General features: G+C 43.0%; 2 protein-coding genes across 3 annotated transcripts in view; both read right to left on the bottom strand.

The window, feature by feature from the left end:
* Positions 1-3,576, bottom strand: part of tp53inp1 (tumor protein p53 inducible nuclear protein 1) — a 34,470-nt gene extending 30,894 nt beyond the window's left edge. The window contains exon 1 of one of the 2 annotated variants that reach the window (XM_068031558.1): positions 3,335-3,576. The gene's annotated coding sequence lies outside the window, so the exon portion shown is untranslated. Of the gene's footprint in view, positions 1-3,188; positions 3,265-3,334 lie in introns of those variants that run through there. The other variant, XM_068031560.1, reaches the window with a different exon arrangement.
* The window catches only part of ccne2 (cyclin E2), a 266,305-nt gene that overhangs the window by 129,133 nt on the left and 118,918 nt on the right, over positions 1-18,254 (bottom strand). The gene's annotated exons all lie outside the window — the stretch shown is intronic.

Raw genomic sequence — 18,254 nt, 5'->3', positions numbered from 1 at the left:
TGCCACTTATCAGCCCATGCCTGGATATTGACCAGGGTCTTGCTGCATTTCTACACGGACTGCTTCAGTATCTGAGGAGTCATGAATGGGGTGCTGAACATTGTGCAATCATCAGCGAACATCCCCACTTCTGACCTTATGACTGAAGAAAGGTCATTGATGAAGCAGCTGAAGATGGTTGGGCCTAGGACACTATCCTGAGGAACTCCTGCAGTGATGTCCTGGAGCTCAGATGATTGACCTCCAACAACCACAACCATCTTCCTTTGTGCTAGGTATGACTCCAACCAGCGGAGAGTTTTCCCCGATTCCCATTGACTCCAGTTTTGCTAGGGTTCCTTGATGTCAGAGCCGGTCAAATGCTGCCTTGATGTCAAGGGCAGTCACTCTCACCTCACCTCAGATCTTTTGTCCATGTTTCATCCAAGGCTGTAATGAGGTCAGGAGCTTGATTGATCCTGGCGGAACCCAAACTGAGCGTCAGTGAGCAGGTTATTGCTAAGCAAGTACCGCTTGATAGCACTGTCGACAACACCTTCCATCGCTTTACTGATGATTGAGAGTAGACTGATGGGGCAGTAATTGGCCGGGTTGGACTTGTCCTGCTTTTTGTGTACAGGACATATCTGGGCAATTTTCTACAATGCTGGATAGATGCTAGTGTTGTAGCTGTACTGGAACAGCTTGGCTAGGGGCACGGCAAGTTCTGGAGCACAGGTCTTCAGTACAATTGCTGGAATGTAGTCAGGGCCCATAGCCTCTGCATATCCAGTGCCTTCAGTCATTTCTTGATATCACGCGAAGTGAATCGAATTGACTGACGACAGACGTCTGTGATGCTGGGGACTGCAGGAGGAGGCCGAAATGGATCAACTACTCGGCACTTATGACTGAAGATTGATGCAAATGCTTCACCCTTATCTTTTGCACTGATGTGCTGGGCTCCCCCATCATTGAGGATGGGGATATTTATGGAGCCACCTCCTCCAGTTCGTTAATTGTCCACCACCATTCACGACTGGATGTGGCATGACTGCAGAGCTTAGACCTGATCCGTTGGTTGTGGGATTGCTTAGTTCTGTCTATTGCATGCTGCTTACGCTGTTTGGCATGCAATGGAGGAGTGGGGATATGCCGGACCATGTGTTACAGATTGTGGTTGAGTACCATTCTGCTGCTGCTAATGGCCGATAGTGCCTCATGAATGCCCAGTTTTGCATTGGTTGATCTGTTCGAAATCGATCCCATTTAGCACAGCGATAGTGCCACACAACATGATGGAGGGTATCCTCAATGTGAAGACAGGACTTTGTCTCCACAAGTACTGTGCTGTGGTCACTCCTACCAATACTGTCATGGACAGATGTATCTGTGGCAGGCAGATTGGGGACGACGAGGTCTTGTATATTTTTCCCCTCTTCTTGTTTCCCTCACCACGTGCCGCAGACCCAGTCTAGCAGCTATGCCCTGTAAGACTTGGCCAGTTCAGTCAGTAGTGGTGCTACCAAGCCACTCTTGGTGATGGACATTGAAATCCTCCACCCAGAGTACATTCTGCGCCCTTGCCACCCTCAGTGCTTCCTCCCAGTGCTGTTCAACATGGAGGAGTACCGATTCATCAGCTGAGGGGAGGGCAGTAGGTAGTAATCAGCAGGATTCCCTGCCCATGTTTGACCTGATGTCATGAGACTTCATGGGGTCTGGAGTCGATGTTGAGAACTCCCAGGGCAACTCCCTCATGACTGTATACCACTATAAACACCAACAAATTGAAGGCTGCTTCTTGTAAGCGAAAGTTGATCAACACATAGAATGGACTTCTGGTTAAGGTGATAGGAGGCAAAAACTCCGGATTCATTCAAGTAGCAGTTGGATGTTATAGGGTCAATCTGGCTACTATGGGCTGACTGGGTTTGCTTGTGTGATCCTATCTTGTGATTTGACCAGCAGTATTATACCATATCATCTGATAAGCAGTGAGAGTGCATTTAATAACTTATTCAAGGGAATATCATTGCTTCTCTATATTAGAAGACAGTAAGCAATTTCCAAATGTTCTTGATTAAGTTTGTTCACTATATTATACTGAGAATTTTGTAATTTAGTCTGGAAGGCAACTTTGGCCTTCGATTCTGTAAAGTACTAAATAATCACAGTAACCAGCGGTAATTTTACTTTCCAAAATAAAAAAGCCAGATGTCCACCATTGGATTACTGGCATTAATCCAATACTGGGTTTAGCTGATGAAACAAACTTTTCAAGCAATTACTACAACGTCTGACTAGATTACTGGACAAAAGAAATCCACTGTCTGTCATCCAGCAGCATCTGTGTAACTAACTACTTTTAAGATGCCCCAGTAGCACGTTTGGCTGAGGATGGAAGCAGCCCCAGGTTGCCATGACACCAGCTGGCTACAATCCAAAGTCCCATGAACCGAATGCCAGATCCGAGGGTGACATCACAGAGTTCTGCCGAATCAGGGGAAGATGGTGCTTCAACAGGAACCGCCTGGATTCGGAATCCCTTCAGCCAGGTCCCTCCACCACCAGCACCCACAATGTTGGGCTTCTGGTGTGTTGAAAAGAAATTCATCACTACAGTGTCCATTAGCAGATTAGCCGCATTAATGGTACAATTCTTTGTTCGTCGAGAAGAGTTCCAGTCCAGCACCACTAGGTGAGAAATAAGTCACATTCTACCATAAATAATCCTCATATATATATACATATATATATGACTAGAATTTACTTCCATCATGTGTAGATGTAAAACCAAACACAACTGAACTATTGATTCAGCAAATATTTAAAATTGCTTTCAAATAAAGCAACACTGATTAACCGGTCATTAAACATTCCATACAAGAAAACAAACATCGGCACCAGCTCTAGCGAGCAACAGCAACAAAACAGCAAAATGTCTCTAACCTCACTCCAGAAACCGCAGAGCCCAGTTCAAGACTGTTTAGTTACGCCTTAAAAAGCTAACGTAAGCATTTTAAAGCGCCCAGCTGGACGTCTGGCTGTAAGATCGAGTAAACCGACACCCGAGCTGCTGAACGGTACCATCCATAAAGGGTTCGGTGGTCGCGTTTTAAAATGTCAACATTACCAGATTAACACGACGCGACACTGTTAACGCTGAAGAAAAAAGGAACAGACTCGACCGAACAAATACACTTTACCCCGAGCATCCGTTCGCTTTGCCCGACTTCAGTTCCCTTCGCTTTGTCTTTCCTCTCCTTTCTCGCACCTTCTCCCCGGCTAACGCAAGAGAATCGCGATCATAAGTAAAATGCAACCAGACGCAAGGAAAGTTGATGCCACTTGCCTGATTTTAGATATTGCACTTTTTCTCCCGTTTTGCATGTAAACAAAATTTTCAGCGCGGGCTCGGTCTTGTTTTAAGGATTTTTTTTTTGCGTGAGGTAGAAAACAAAAGAGGGGGTAAAATGAGAGTTGCTGTATGTCTTTTTGTTGTTGTGTTTTAAGAGCGTCACCGGATGAATGTCCTGTTCCGTCCAGTCAGCTCTCACCTCCCTGTATTGTTATTGTTGTGGAACTCCAACAGCTGATCGTCGCCGCGCGTCACAATGCCCCGCCTCGCACCGACTGTCTCCGGTCCAATCAGAGGAGCGTTCCAATCTGGGGACGTTCTATCACTAACGCACGTGATCTGATGTGGGAGCCAGGAGGAAGTCGAGAGAGTCTGGCGGCTGCTTCGGTGCACAGCAAGCAAACAGGTTGACCTCAAATGGGAAGTTCGTACTTAAAAAAAATAGTTGCAAATGTTCTGAATTTTTATGTACAATTAAAAAAATACGCATATTATTCCGACAAAGCCTTTTTAGGGAGAGGTGGCATTCATATCAATTGTTATGGAACATAATTTACATTTTATTTAAATATTATTTACATATGGATCGTCAGAACGTTAAGGAAATCTTGAATATATCAAGTAACTGTGAACAAAGGAAACATAAATTCTGTTTTATACATTAAGACCATGACGTTTATTGTCTACACGCCCAATATAACATTTTTGATAAAATATTTTTGAGGCCCTCAGTTCGAAGGTAGTGAAACATGTTGCGAACGACATCAGGTACCTTTTCAACATGAAAAAATAATTATTTTCATTGTATAGAGTAATAGAACATAATTCAATGTTTGGGTGGCGCAGTGGTTAGCACCACAGCCTCACAGCTCCAGCGACCCGGGTTCGATTCTGGGTACTGCCTGTGCGGTGTTTGCAAGTTCTCCCTGTGACCGCGTGGGTTTCCGCTGGGTGCTCCGGTTTCCTCCCACAGCCAAAGACTTGCAGGTTGATAGGTAAATTGGCCATTGTAAATTGCCCCTAGTTTAGGTAGGTGGTAAGGGAATTGAGGGGATGTGCTAGGGAATATGGGATTAATGTAGGATTAGTATAAATGGGTGGTTGATGGTCGACACAGAATCGGTGGGCCGAAGGGCCTGTTTCAGTGCTGTATCTCTAAATAAATAAAAAAGCTGCTAACTCTGGACGAACTGACAAAGGCCGTCAAGTCCTTCGAGACGAGTAAAACTCCCGGAAGCGATGGCTTACTGGTTGAGTAGTATTCAGCCCTGTGGGACGGGGTCCGCCTGGGCCTGCTGGAAGTATTCAAGAGTATGCTCCTGGCTGGCAGCATGTCAGAATCCATGAGGAAAGGCATCATCATCCTCATCTACAAGCGGAAGGGGGAGAAATCAGAAATTGGCGGCCCATCTCACTTCTTAATGTTGACTACAAGATTCTGTCAAAAGTCATAGCCAGTTGAGTCAAGTCTGCTCTGGAGTTGGTGATCCACCCTGATCAGACCTGTACTGTACCCGGCAGGAAGATCTCTGATAGTCTCGCGCTACTCAGGGATACGATCGCCTATGTACGGGACAGGAGGGTGGACACCTGCCTCATCAGCCTGGACCAGGAGAAGGCTTTTGACAGGATATCGCACACCTACATGATGGACGTGCTTTTCAAAATGGGGTTTGGGGAGGGAATCTGCAATTGGATCAAACTGCTCTACACAAACATCAGTAGGGCAGTCTCAATCAACGGGTGGGAATCGGAAAGTTTCCCGATCCAATCTGGAGTCAGACAGGGCTGTCCTCTCCCCTGTCTTGTTTGTTTGCTGTATTGAACCCTTTGCTACGTCTATTAGGAAGGATGCGAGCATAAGAGGGGTGACAATCCCAGGCAGCGGAGGCACTCAGGTTAAAACCTCCCTGTACATGGATGACGTCGCCGTCTTCTGCTCGGATCCGCTGTCTGTGCGCAGACTGATGAGCATCTGCGACCAGTTCGAACTGGCCTCGGGAGCCAAAGTTAATCACGGCAAGAGCGAGGCCATGTTCTTTGGGAATTGGGCTGACTGATCCTTTGTCCCCTTCACCGTCAGGTCAGACTACCTGAAGGTGCTGGGGATATGGTTCGGAAGGGCCGGGGTGGGCACCAAAACCTGGAAGGAGCGAGTAGCCTGGGTACAACACAAGCTCAGCATGTGGGAGCAGCGATCTCTCGCCATTGTGGGTAAGAACCTGGTGATCAGGTGCGAGGCGCTCATGTTGTTGCTGTACGTGGCGCAGGTCTGGCCCATACACCACTCCTGCGCTGTGGCGGTCACCCGTGCCATTTTCCGCTTCATCTGGGGATCTAAAATTGACTGGGTCTGGAGGGACACGATGTTCAAACCTCTGGATAAGGGTGGGAAAAATGTATCCAACATCGCCCTCATCCTGATGACTGCCTTCGTGTGCGGCTGCATCAAGCTGTGTATAGACCTCCAGTACACAAACTCCAAGTGTCACTACGTGCTGAGGTTCTATCTGTCCCTGGTGTTGCAAAGGATGGGCCTAGTCACATTGCCGTGGAACGCTCCATCCAGTTGGACTGTGCCGTACCACCTATCCTTTGTGCAGCAGTTTCTGTGGGAAAACACCTTTGACCACCAATCCATCAGGAAGTGGTTTGCACGGAATGTCCCCAAGGCCCTACGGGAAAAGGAGATGGTGGATCCTGTTGGATAGTTCCCCGAGCAGACCGCCAAAGTCTTTTGGCAGAATGCCTCATCCCCAGAACTTTCAAACAAGCACCAAGATGTAGCTTGGCTGGTGGTGAGAAGAGCCCTCCCCGTCAGATCCTTCCTGCACGCCCAAAGACCACTGTGTAAGGTCCCCCCACCAAGCTGAACTGAAGTGCTGGATCAATGGAAAACCCCTCGAACTGTATCGGGAACATTTTCGTTTGCTGTAAAATGTATATGGCATGAAAAATGAAATGGAAGGGTTGTGAGGCAACTCACTCCTGTATTGAAGGAAACTGACCTCCTTTGCACTGTTTGCATTTTATGACTTGGTGCTGTTTGAAACTGTTTGTAATGTCATTTTTACAGATTTTTATGAATAAAGTATATTTTGGAAATAAAAAAAAACAATTCAATGTATTTTTATCTTCCCTCAAAGAGAATCGATTCAATAACAAAAGCCACCTCCATGATATGTTTAGCAAAGCAGTGCATAAAATTACACACCAATTCCGAAAATCATCAAATGCTGATCAACAATATACGTGCGGTTGCTTACTACAATAATTCAAATTACACCGTTTTGTTTAAATAGAACATGCAGCACAGAAATAAGCCATTCGGCCCATCTAGTCTGTGCTGGTGATTATACTCCACAACAATCTCCTCCCATTCTATCTGTCTCATCTCAGCTTTTCAGCATATCTTTTTATGCGTTTTACTCTCATGTATTGATCTCGTTTCCTTTTGAAAGTATTTAAGCTATTTTAAGGTGATTGGTAGAAGGATTAGAGGGGACATGAGGAAAAGCTTTTCACCCAGAGGGTGGTGGGTGTCTGGAATTCACTGCCCGGATCAGTGGTGGAGGCAGAAACCCTTAACCCTTTTAAAAGGTCCCTGAACATGCACCTGAAGTGCTGTAATCTGCAAGGCTATGGACCAGGTGCTGGAAGGTGGGATTAGATTGGGCAGCTCATTTTTTCAGCCAGTGCAGACACAATGGACTGAATGGCCTCCTCTGTGCCGTAACTTTTTGGTCCTATGGTTCTATTTGTGGTAGTGAGTTTCACATTCTCACCACTCGGGTAAATAAATTTCTCCTTATTTATCTCTTGGATTTATTAATAACTATTTAATTCTTGTAATGTTGATCAGCTAAAAATCAATAAGGGCATCTTGTTCGCAATCACCATTTGAAGTTAAAGGCTAAATGTATTACAAATTTGCTCCAGCAATATTCTTGAAGTAATGTCCCTGTGTTTGATTTTACAAGGACAACTTGATTATAATTTAATTTAGTTATATGCTTTATAACTAGTTCTAAAGAAAATAGCTTATCCTTCTACATTTGGTCTCCAATGCTTCTTGAACCAAAGAGTACAGTCTGACATTTTTAAAAGTTATATAAATCCTATTGTTTAGTTCTCAAGTATGCAGTTTAGTAACTGCATAAGTATACCCATAAGTAAACAAATGTTCAATTTTTCAGATTGTATGAGTACCTATTCAACAGTTTTTCAGATTGTACAGCCTCCCATCCATCATTAACACATCTTTATAATTCACACTAAATTTCACTTTTTAAATAATAAAAATGATTTTCCACCAATTATTTCACTTCTATGTTATAGACATCATGTAGGTTAATCATAGATAAAAGGAATTAAACTCAGAAATCATGATTCAATTATCAAGTTGGTTGTAAAATCAACTAGCACTGACCATATTTTCACATTAAAAGTGATTTGTTCGTCTTTATGAGCTATTTTCACTCCAGGAAATTACACTTATCTTCATTTAATATCTAAGTCTTTCAGATATAACTAAATAAATTAAAACCAACATATAAATTAGGAGCAACTGTAGGTTACTCAGCCCCTCGAGCCTGCTCCGCCATTCAATAAGATCATGGCTGATCTGACTGTAACCTCAACTCAACATTCCCGCCCACCCCTGATAACCTTTCACGCCCTTGCTTATTAAGAATCTATCTACCTCTGCCTTAAAAATATTTAAAGACTCTGCTTCCACTGCCTTTTGAAGAAGAGACTCAGGAAAAAAATTCTCCTCATCTCTGTCTTAAATGGGCAACCCCTTATATTTAAATAGTGACCCATAGTTCTGGATTCTCCCACATGGGGAAACATAGTTGATGCGTTAGTTTTAATTTTCCAAAATTCGCTAGATTCGGGTAAGGTTTCATTAGATTGGAAAATAGCGAATGTAACTCCTTTATTCAAAAAGAGAGGCAGACAGAAAGCAGGAAACTACAGGCCAGTTAGCTTAACACCTGTCTTAGGGAACATGTTAGAAGCTATTATTAAAGACGTTATGGCAGGGCATTTAGAAAAATTCAAGGTAATCAGGCAGAGTCAACATGGTTTTATGAAAGGGAAATCATGTTTAACCAATTTATTGGAGTTCTTTGAGGGAGTTACATGTGCTGTGGATAAAGGGGAACTGGTGGATGTATTGCACTTAGATTTCCAGAAGGCATTTGATAAGGTGCCACATCAAAGGTTATTGCAGAAAATAAAAGCTCATGGTGTAGGGGGTAATATGTTGGCATGGATAGAAGATGGTTAGCTAACAGGAAACAGAGAGTAGGCATAAATGGGTCATTTTCTGGTTGGCAAGATGTAATGAGTGGTGTGCCACAGGGATCTGTGCTGGGGCCTCAACTTTTTACAATTTATATAAATGACTTAGTTGAAGGGACCGAAGGTATGATTGCTAAATTTGCTAATGACACAAAGATAGGTAGGAAAGTAACTTGTGACGAGGACTTAAGGGGGCTACAAAGGGATATAGATAGGTTAAGTGAGTGGGCAAAGATCTGGCAAATGGAGTATAATGTGGGAAAGTGGGAAATTGTCCACTTTGGCAAGAAGAATAAAAAAGAAGCATATTATCTAAACGGTGAAAGATTGCAGAGCTCTGAGATGCAGAGGGATCTGGGTGTCCTAGTGCATGAATTGCAAAAGGTTAGTATACAGTTACAGCACATAATCAGGAAAGCTAATGGAATATTATTGTTTATTGCAAGGGTAATTGAATACAAAAGTAGGGAGGTTATGCTTCAGCTATACAGGGCATTGGTGAGACCACATCTGGAGTATTGTGTATAGTACTGGTCTCCTTATTTAAGGAAGGATGTAAATACATTGGAAGCAGTACAGAGAAGGTTTACAAGACTAATACCTAGAATGGGCGGGCTGTCTTACAAGAAAGATTGGACAGGTTCGGCTTGTATCCGCTAGAATTTAGAAGAGGAAGAGGTGACTTGATTGAAACATATAAGATCCTGAGGGGTCTTGACAGGGTGGATGTGGAAAGGATGTTTCTCCTTGTGGGAGAATCTAGAACTAGGGGTCACTGTTTAAAAATAAGGGGTCGCCCATTTAAGACAGAGATGAGGAGTCGTGAATCTTTGGAATTCGCTTCCTCAAAAAGCGGTGGAAGCAGAGTCTTTGAATATTTTTAAGGCCGAGGTAGATAGGTTCTTGATAAGCAAGGGGGTGGAAGGTTATCGGGGGTAGGTGGAAATGTGGAGTAATCAGTTCAGCCATGAACTTATGGAATGGCGGAGCAGGCTCGAAGGGTCGAGTGGCCAACTCCTGCTCCTAATTCATATGTTTGTACCCTTTCCACATACACACTGTCAAGATTCCTCAGGATCTTATATGTTTCAATCAAGTCATCTCTTACTCTTCTAAACCAATGAAATTATCTTTTATTAACAAGCAAACTGAACTACAGCAGAATCAAAACATATGTTCCTAGAGTGTCCAGTGATTAAGTGCTATAGGATGAATGTGCAAAAATTATAGAATCATTGAAAGTTTAAGGCTCAGAAAGAGGCCAGTCGGCCCATCGTGTCTGTGCCAGTCAAAAAATGATCCATCTATCCTAATCCCACCTTCCAGCATTTGGTTGGTAGCCCTGCAGATTACAGCACTTGAGGTGCATATACAGACTCCTTTTGAATTATTTGAGGGTTTCTGCCTCAACTACCCTTTCAGGCAGTGAGTTCCAGACCTCCACCACTCCCTGTGCAAAAACGTTTTTCCTCATCTCCCCCTAATATTTCTCCCAATCACTTTAAATTTATGCCCCCTTGTCACTGACCTCTCTGCTAAGGTGAATAGACCCTTTACCTCCACTCTATCCAGGCCCCTCAAAATTTTGTACATTTCAATCAGATCTCCCCTCAGCCTTCTCTGTTCAAAGGAGAACAACCTTAGTCTATCAATTCTTTCCTCACAGCTGCATTTTTCCAGTCCTGGCAACATCTTTGTAAATCTCCTCTGTACCCTCTCTAGTGCAATTACATCCTTTCTGTAATGAGGTGACCAGAACTACACACACTACTCAAGTTGTGGCCTAACCAATGAGTTATACAGTTCCAGCATACTCTCCCTGCTCTTATATTCTATACTTTGGCTAATAAAGGAAAGGATTCCATATGTCTTCTTAACCACCTTATCAACCTGTCCTGCTACCTTCAGGGATCTGTGGACATTCACTCCAAGATCCCTCACTTCCTCTACACTTGTCAATATTTTCCTATTTATCGTGTATTCCTTTACCTTTGTTTGACCTCCCCAAATGCATCACCTCACACTTCTCCAGGTTGAATTCCATTTGCCACTTTTCTGCCAATCTGACCAGACCATCAATATCTTCCTGCAGCCTACAGCTATCCTCCTCGCTATCTACCACACGGCCAATCTTTGTGTCGTCTGCAAACATCTTGATCGTGCCCCCTACATTTACGTCCAAATCGTTAATATATACCACAAAAAGCTGGGGACCCAGTACTGAGCCCTGTGGAACGCCACTGGAAACAGCCCTCCAGTCACTAAAACACCCTTCAACAATTACCCTTTGTTTCCTGCCACTAAGCCAATTTTGTATCCACCTTGCTGCATTTCCATGGATCCCATGGGATTTTATTTTTTTAACCAGTCTGCCATGTGGGACCTTGTCAAAAGCCTTGCTAAAATCCATGTAGACCACATCAACTGCACTAACCTCATCTATCTTCCTTGTTACTTCTCAAAAAATTTGATCAAGTTGGTCAAATAAGATCTTCCCTTAACAAATCCATGCTGACTATCCTTGATTAACCTGTTCCTTTCTAAGTGACAGTTTATCCTGTCTCTCAGAAAAGATTCCAATAATTTGCCCATTACTGAGGTTAGAATGACTGACCTGTAATTATTTGGTCTATCCCTCGCTCCCTTTTTAAACAGAGGTACAACAAAAACAGTTTTCCAATCTTACGACACCACACCTGTATCCAGTGAGGACTGGAAAATGATGGTCAGACCTTCTGCTATTTCCTCTCTTGCTTCATTTAACAGCCTAGGGTACATTTCATCTGGCCCTGGTGATTTATCAACTTTCAAGGATGGTAATCCCACTAATACTTCCTCTCTCCCTATGTTTATCACATCCAATACTTCACAGTCCTCCTCCTTAACTACAATATCTGCATCATCCACCTTTTCTTAGTTTTAGTTTGGAGATACAGCACTGAAACAGGCCCTTCGGCCCACCGAGTCTGTGCCGACCATCAACCACCCATTTCTACTAATCCTACACTAATCCCATATTCCTACCACATCCCCACCTGTCCCTATATTTCCCTACCACCTACCTATACGAGGGGCAATTTATAATGGCCAATTTACCTACCAACCTGCAAGTCTTTTGGCTTGTGGGAGGAAACTGGGAAACCCACACAGACACAGGGAGAACTTGCAAACTCCACACAGGCAGTACCCAGAATTGAACCCGGGTCGCTGGAGCTGTTAGGCTGCGGTGCTAGCCACTGCGCCACTGTGCCGTGTTCAGAAGTGTTCAGAAAAGATAGATAAGGCAAAATGGTAGGTGGGATGGCATTTCTGATTAGGGAAGACATTGCAGTGCTGTAAAGGGAGGATGTTTTTAAGGGAACAAGGACAGAATCCATTTGGTTAGAGTTGAGGAGCAAAATGGGTATATTCTGTGAAGACAGACGCAAAGTATTCATTAAGAACCATACCAATATCTTCTGCCCCTACATATAGGTTACCTTTTTGATTTGAAAAATGTTTTATTAACTCAGATTTTTAAATGTCCTTATAACCTTGTTACCTTTTTTAATTTACCTGCATGTATGAAATATTGACCGTATAGATCCATTGTATCAATGAAAGTTAATACTAACTTAGGTTCCTGTCTGAAGGTCTGTTCCAAATCCTTGTTTTGAGTCTTAGGCTGAGCTACATTACTCTTTCCATGATCTTCCTCTGGTTCTGAAATTCTGTGTTTTTGCCCCCATGCCTTACCTTCTAAGTTCATTTTTTCTTTCCTAAGATCTGCTTTCAGTGCTCTCACTTTGATTCCTGATGAGAAAATGCTTGTCCTACTCACACTAGAATGGCTGCCCAAAGGGAAAATAAATGTATGTAATTGCATGTATACCTTGCTGTCCCAATGATCGAGAATTCTAAACAAATATGAATAATACCTAATATTGGACACAATAGTATTGCAAAACTAAAAACTTATAATAGTTTGATACAAACATCAGATTAGTATGTACAAGCCAGAGATAAAATACAGTGTTGCAATTAAAAGTTTCATTATTAAGAAATAATAACAATTACCATATCAATACAATGTTCCCAAGGCACAATTTGCTAATCAGGTGTAAAATAGCCATATATTTATTTGTTGCATTTACTGCAATAGCACATGGAGTACTCTGTTTAAATGCAAAAGTTTATATATAAAGCGTTAGTGCAAATTAAATTTTAATAGTATGTATCATCTGGATCAATATCTAAAACCCTGTTTTCAGTAACATGCAGGAAGCATTAATACATAAATAATAAATTGTGTACCATATCTAAACATCTAAGATATAAATAAGAAGTTCGTTGATCAAAAGATTTTGTGCAATACATGCCCATCCGCACAAGCACCCTCTCTCTGCAAAAGATTGTACTTTGATTTCAAGCAAGTGGACTCACCAGGTTTTGTTTGAGGTTATCCATAGCCCAAAACAAAAAAACATAGATTTAGTAAATAACTGAAGGCAAATACCAACATTGATCAACAGCTCACAAAAGACTTTTAATTTTTTTTAGTTTGCTCAATGTGTGAGCTGTGTGGAAACTTATCACTATATTTAAGAGTTTCCAGATCAAAGCTATTGAAACATACACATAATTAGAGTGTACATATGTCTAGTATTTATTGCACCTGCTCCATGAAGGGAAGGAGAGCAGCCAGTTATGACGATCTATGTGGGAGCCATTGATGTAGATAAAGTCAGGCCTGAAGTCCTGCAAAATTAGTTTAGGAGATTAGGAAACACGTCTATGAGAAGGATTTCACAGGTGGTAATCTCAGAATGATTTCCCCAGCCATGCACTAGAATGACAGGAAGAGTAGGGAAATAAATGCATGGCTAAAGGAGTGCTGTGAGGAAGAAGAACTCCACATGGTTGGGCATTTGCACTAACTCTGGGATAAATGGAAGCTACTTTGTAAGGATGAGCTCCACCAGAACAGGTAGGGTGTTAATTTACCAGCAAAATGGTTAAATAGAGAAATGATAAGTTTTATAAATTAGTAAGGGATTGTTCGGAAACACAAACAACTAGGATTAGCTAATAGAGAAGAGAGAAATGGATGAGAATAATATGCAGAAACAATTTAGCGAGAAGGATATAGAATTGAAGAATGAAATAAAATGAACGGGTAACAAGCTGAAGTGAATTTATGTGTAGCTTAAACAAAAAGCCCTTAATAAAACATCATTTAGAATACCGTATGCAATATTGCACTCCACACTACAGGAAGAATATTGATGCTTTGAAGAAATTAACTACAACAACACAGATTAACTAAGATGCTGTCTGGTATCGGGACATATGAATTCAAAGAAAGACTTGAACAGTTGTTTTTTCCTCTTAGAACAATACAGATTACGTGGTGATATAATGGAAGTTTTTAATATTATAAAGGGATTTGACAGAGCAGATAGAGGTTGACTATTTACAGTAGTTAAGGGGTTAGGAACAAATGGCCAAGGTACAAGATTAAATGTAAGAGAATTAGAGGAAGGTAGGAAAAATTAGACACAGAGTTGTGAAGCTATGAAATTCACTTCCACAGTAGTTGAGGGTGAAGCTATGTCAACATTCAAGATTAGATTGGATATGTGGATAAAGAAAAAGGGCTTGAAGGCATATGGGGACAGGGTGGGTAAATGTAATTAGAACTATTTGCTTGCATAGGGTATAACTATTGGCATAGACTGGTTGGACCGAATGGCTTTTTCCTGTTGTAACTTCTATATATTTCTATGTAATCATAGGACACATCAATTAGCCCAGAGATCCTAAATATAGATTAGAATCAGCCAGGCTAAGAGATCCTAAGTGTGCATATTGATGTTAAAACCATGTAGCTTGCTAGCAAAGGCCACTAATAAGCTTGTTGTTGCTTGTCCAGCTAGGATCAACTTAAATATTAGGATCTTGGCTTGCAGAGTTAGCTGTAGCCAATTCATGAGAGTGCTAGACCCCAGTCTACCTCTCCAGGTCACAGTAATGAGCCAGGCTTAGCAGTCAATCATTAAGTGCCCTGGAGTCCTGTAGACCTTGGTTTTGGATTACTTAGTCTGCCTTGGACGATTGACTGAGTTCCAGTTTACTATTGGCAGGCATGTAATCCTGTCTAATTGACCCTAAAGAGACCTTTTTTCTACCCCTTTCTTTCTCCAAAGAGGATAATTTTTATATAAGCTGTGTCATATGTGCAGCAGACCAGAAAACACTATAAAGTTTAACACGTGCTACAAAATCCTTCAAATACAGCAGTGGTAACTATTCATCAAACCTCAGTTCAGCTAACTAATTTTGTTCAAGGATCCCACAATAACACCACAAAGTACTGAATTATTAGTTCTACAACAATGGTTCTTAGTGTAGTCCGCTGACCACTAGTGGTCAACAAGGGTCCTTCAGGCAGTCCGCGGGCTGGTCCAAAATGCAAGTCACTGATGCACAACACCACAGCCGAGGCCATACAAGAGAACTGCCAGAGACCTCATCCCCACCACTTGCGTGCTGTCACATAACTGGACTGGCTCATGTGTGCACGGCATGAGGCATCATAAAAATGAGCAACTACAATGTAGTTTTATAAGCAGGATCTATGTTCCTGCTACAGCATACAACTGTGAGATAAGATTTTCAACACTTGTGGGACTGAAAACAAAGAAAAGGAATCAGCTGAATGTGGAACTTGACATGAGACTGAAGCTTTCCAGCTTGGAACCAGACATCACCTCATTGGTGACCCATCAAAAGCAGCGCCATTCTCCCGATTAATTCTGATGAGTTTTTTTGTGGTGGCAAGTAAAAACAGGTGGAGTAGGACTGGTAGGTGGTCCATGGGTTCGTTTGCCCTGCCTAAGTGATCGATGGATGAAAAAGTTTGAGAACCACTGTTCTACAAAATATGATAAAGACCTCACCTAATCGAATCAGAATTAAAAGTTCAGTGAAGACAAATGTGGGTCCCTTACAGTCAGAAACAGGGGAATTTATTATGGGGAATAAAGAAATGGCTGACCAACTAAATGCATACTTTGGTTCTGTCTTCACAAAGGAGGACACAAATATCATACCAGAAATGTTGGGGAACACAGGGCTTAGTGAGAGAGAGGAACTGAAAGAAATCAGTATTAGTAGAGAAATGGTGTTGGGGAAATTGATGGGATTGAAGGCTGATAAATCCCCAGGGTCTGATGGTATGCATCCCAGAGTACTTAAGGAAGTGGCCCGAGAAATAGTGGATGGATGTATTAGTGGTCATCTTCCAAGATTCTATAGACTCTGGATCAGTTCCTACAGATTGGAGGGTAGCTAATGTAACCCCACTATTTTAAAAGGGAGGTAGAGAGAAAGCAGAGAATTATAGACCAGTCAGCCTGACGTCGGTAGTGGAGAAAATTCTAGAGTCCATTATCAAAGATTTTATAGCAGAGCATTTAGAGAACGGTGGTAGAATCAGCATGGATTTACGAAAGGGAAATCTTGCTTGACAAATCTACAAGGCACAAGTCAGGAGTGTGATGGAATACTCTCCACTTGCCTGGATGGGTGTAGCTCCAACAACACTCAAGCTCAACACCATCCAGGACAAAGCGGCCCGCTTGATTGGCACCCCATCCACCACATTCAACATTCACTCCCTCCACCACCAATGCACAGTGGCAGCAGTGAGTACCATCTACAAGATGCACTGCAACAACTCGCCAAGGCTCCTTAGACAGCACCTTCCAAGCCCATGACCTCTGCCTCCCAGAAGGACAAGGCCAGCAAATACATGGGAACACCACCAGCTGCAAGTTCCCCTCCAAGCCACATACCATCCTGACTTGGAATTATATCACCGTTCCTTCGCTGTCGCTGGGCCAAAATCCTGGAACTCCCTTCCTAATAGCACTGTTGGTGTACCTACATCCCAAGGACTGCAGCGGCTCAAGAAGGCAGCTCACTACCACATTCTCCAGGGCAATTAGAGATGGGCAATAAATGCTGGCCTAGCCAGCGATGCCCACATCCCCCAAACAAATACAAAAAAATTATAACATGTAACTCACCATGTACAGCCAATCGCCCGTGGCTTTGTGAACATGCTAAAATATGATGTTTCTCTTTAAGTGGTCACCATTCTGCTCTTTTACCATTCTGAAACTGGATTTTATGAGCCCGCCGCCAATCTCAGCAGTGAGCTCAAAAAGTGGCGGCCTGTGCCAAAGAGCCGCCATGATCTCAAGCACGGCAGCTCATTTAAATAGCTTGAGCGGCCCGCCCCCAATCCCATGGAGGAGGCGGGCTGTCCATTCCCAGCAATGGTGTCAGCTGCCTGTGCACAGGCACTGACGCCATTTTTAATGGCCAGCCAGCCCTGCCGGGATATTTAAATTCTTAAAGGATTATTCTGCCAAAATTAAATAAATAAAGTTTCAACATCCTTTTCCCACCTCCGATAACAATTACATTACCTATTTGCACTTTCCCCCCGCCAAACACTTACCTTTAACATCTGACCTTCCCCTCCTCAAACTGCACAAAGTTTAAAGTACAATCCTCACACTATCCCTTACACCCATGAAGTTCATTTGACCCTGTGTTCCCCCAGCCCCCCGCACTGACAAACTTACCTCCTGCCCCCTCCCCACCACTGTCACGCCTCGTTTCCCCGGATGGGGATTTGAAGGTGAGGGTGTGCCGGCCCTCAAGATCTGCGGTAAGTGTATGTAAATGTATTCATTTAATTACTTTGAATATGTTAATTGTGGTCCCGTCGTTTAGCGGTGGGGGGGCCACTTCGGAGCCTCGCTGCCGCTGGGAGGATCGGGCCGGGTCCTGCCAGAGATGAGGTCCGTGGCAGCCCTCATCTGGAGCCATCTTCAGGCCCCTCCCACCCATGACATGGATCACAACGTTGAGGGCTTCTTAAAATCCAGCCCTATGTGTCTCTCTGACTTGTTTTTTTTTCTCAATCTCTCACTATGGCAGTCGCATTGTGGTGATTGTATCTTTTTATTCTGCTTTTATTTTTGTAAATCTCTCAACCCTGTTATTTCCTCTCTCTTTTGTATGTCTCAAATGTTCTGATGTGACTGTCACACTTGCTTCTTTGCTGATGTATTCTAGTAATGACCTTCCTTCAATCATAAGGTCAGAAGTGGGGATGTTCGCTGATGATTGCACAATGTTCAGCACCATTCATGACTCCTCAGATACTGAAGCAGTCCGTGTAGAAATGCAGCAAGACCTGGTCAATATCCAGGCTTGGGCTGATAAGTGGCAAGTAACATTCGCGCCACACAAGTGCCAGGCAATGACCATCTCCAACAAGAGAGAATCTAACCATCTCCCCTTGACATTCAATGGCATTACCATCGCTGAATCCCCCACTATCAACATCCTAGGGGCTACCATTGACCAGAAACTGAACTGGAGTAGCCATATAAATACCGTGGCTACAAGAGCAGGTCAGAGGCTAGGAATCCTGCGGTGAGTAACTCACCTCCTGACTCCCCAAAGCCTGTCCACCATCTACAAGGCACAAGTCAAGAGTGTGATGGAATACTTTCCACTTGCCTGGATGGGTGCAGCTCCAACAACACTC

The sequence above is a fragment of the Heterodontus francisci genome, chromosome 5 (assembly GCF_036365525.1).
Source record: "Heterodontus francisci isolate sHetFra1 chromosome 5, sHetFra1.hap1, whole genome shotgun sequence".
Classification (NCBI taxonomy): Eukaryota; Metazoa; Chordata; class Chondrichthyes; order Heterodontiformes; family Heterodontidae; genus Heterodontus; species Heterodontus francisci.
This window is presented reverse-complemented; position numbering and strand designations above follow the sequence as displayed.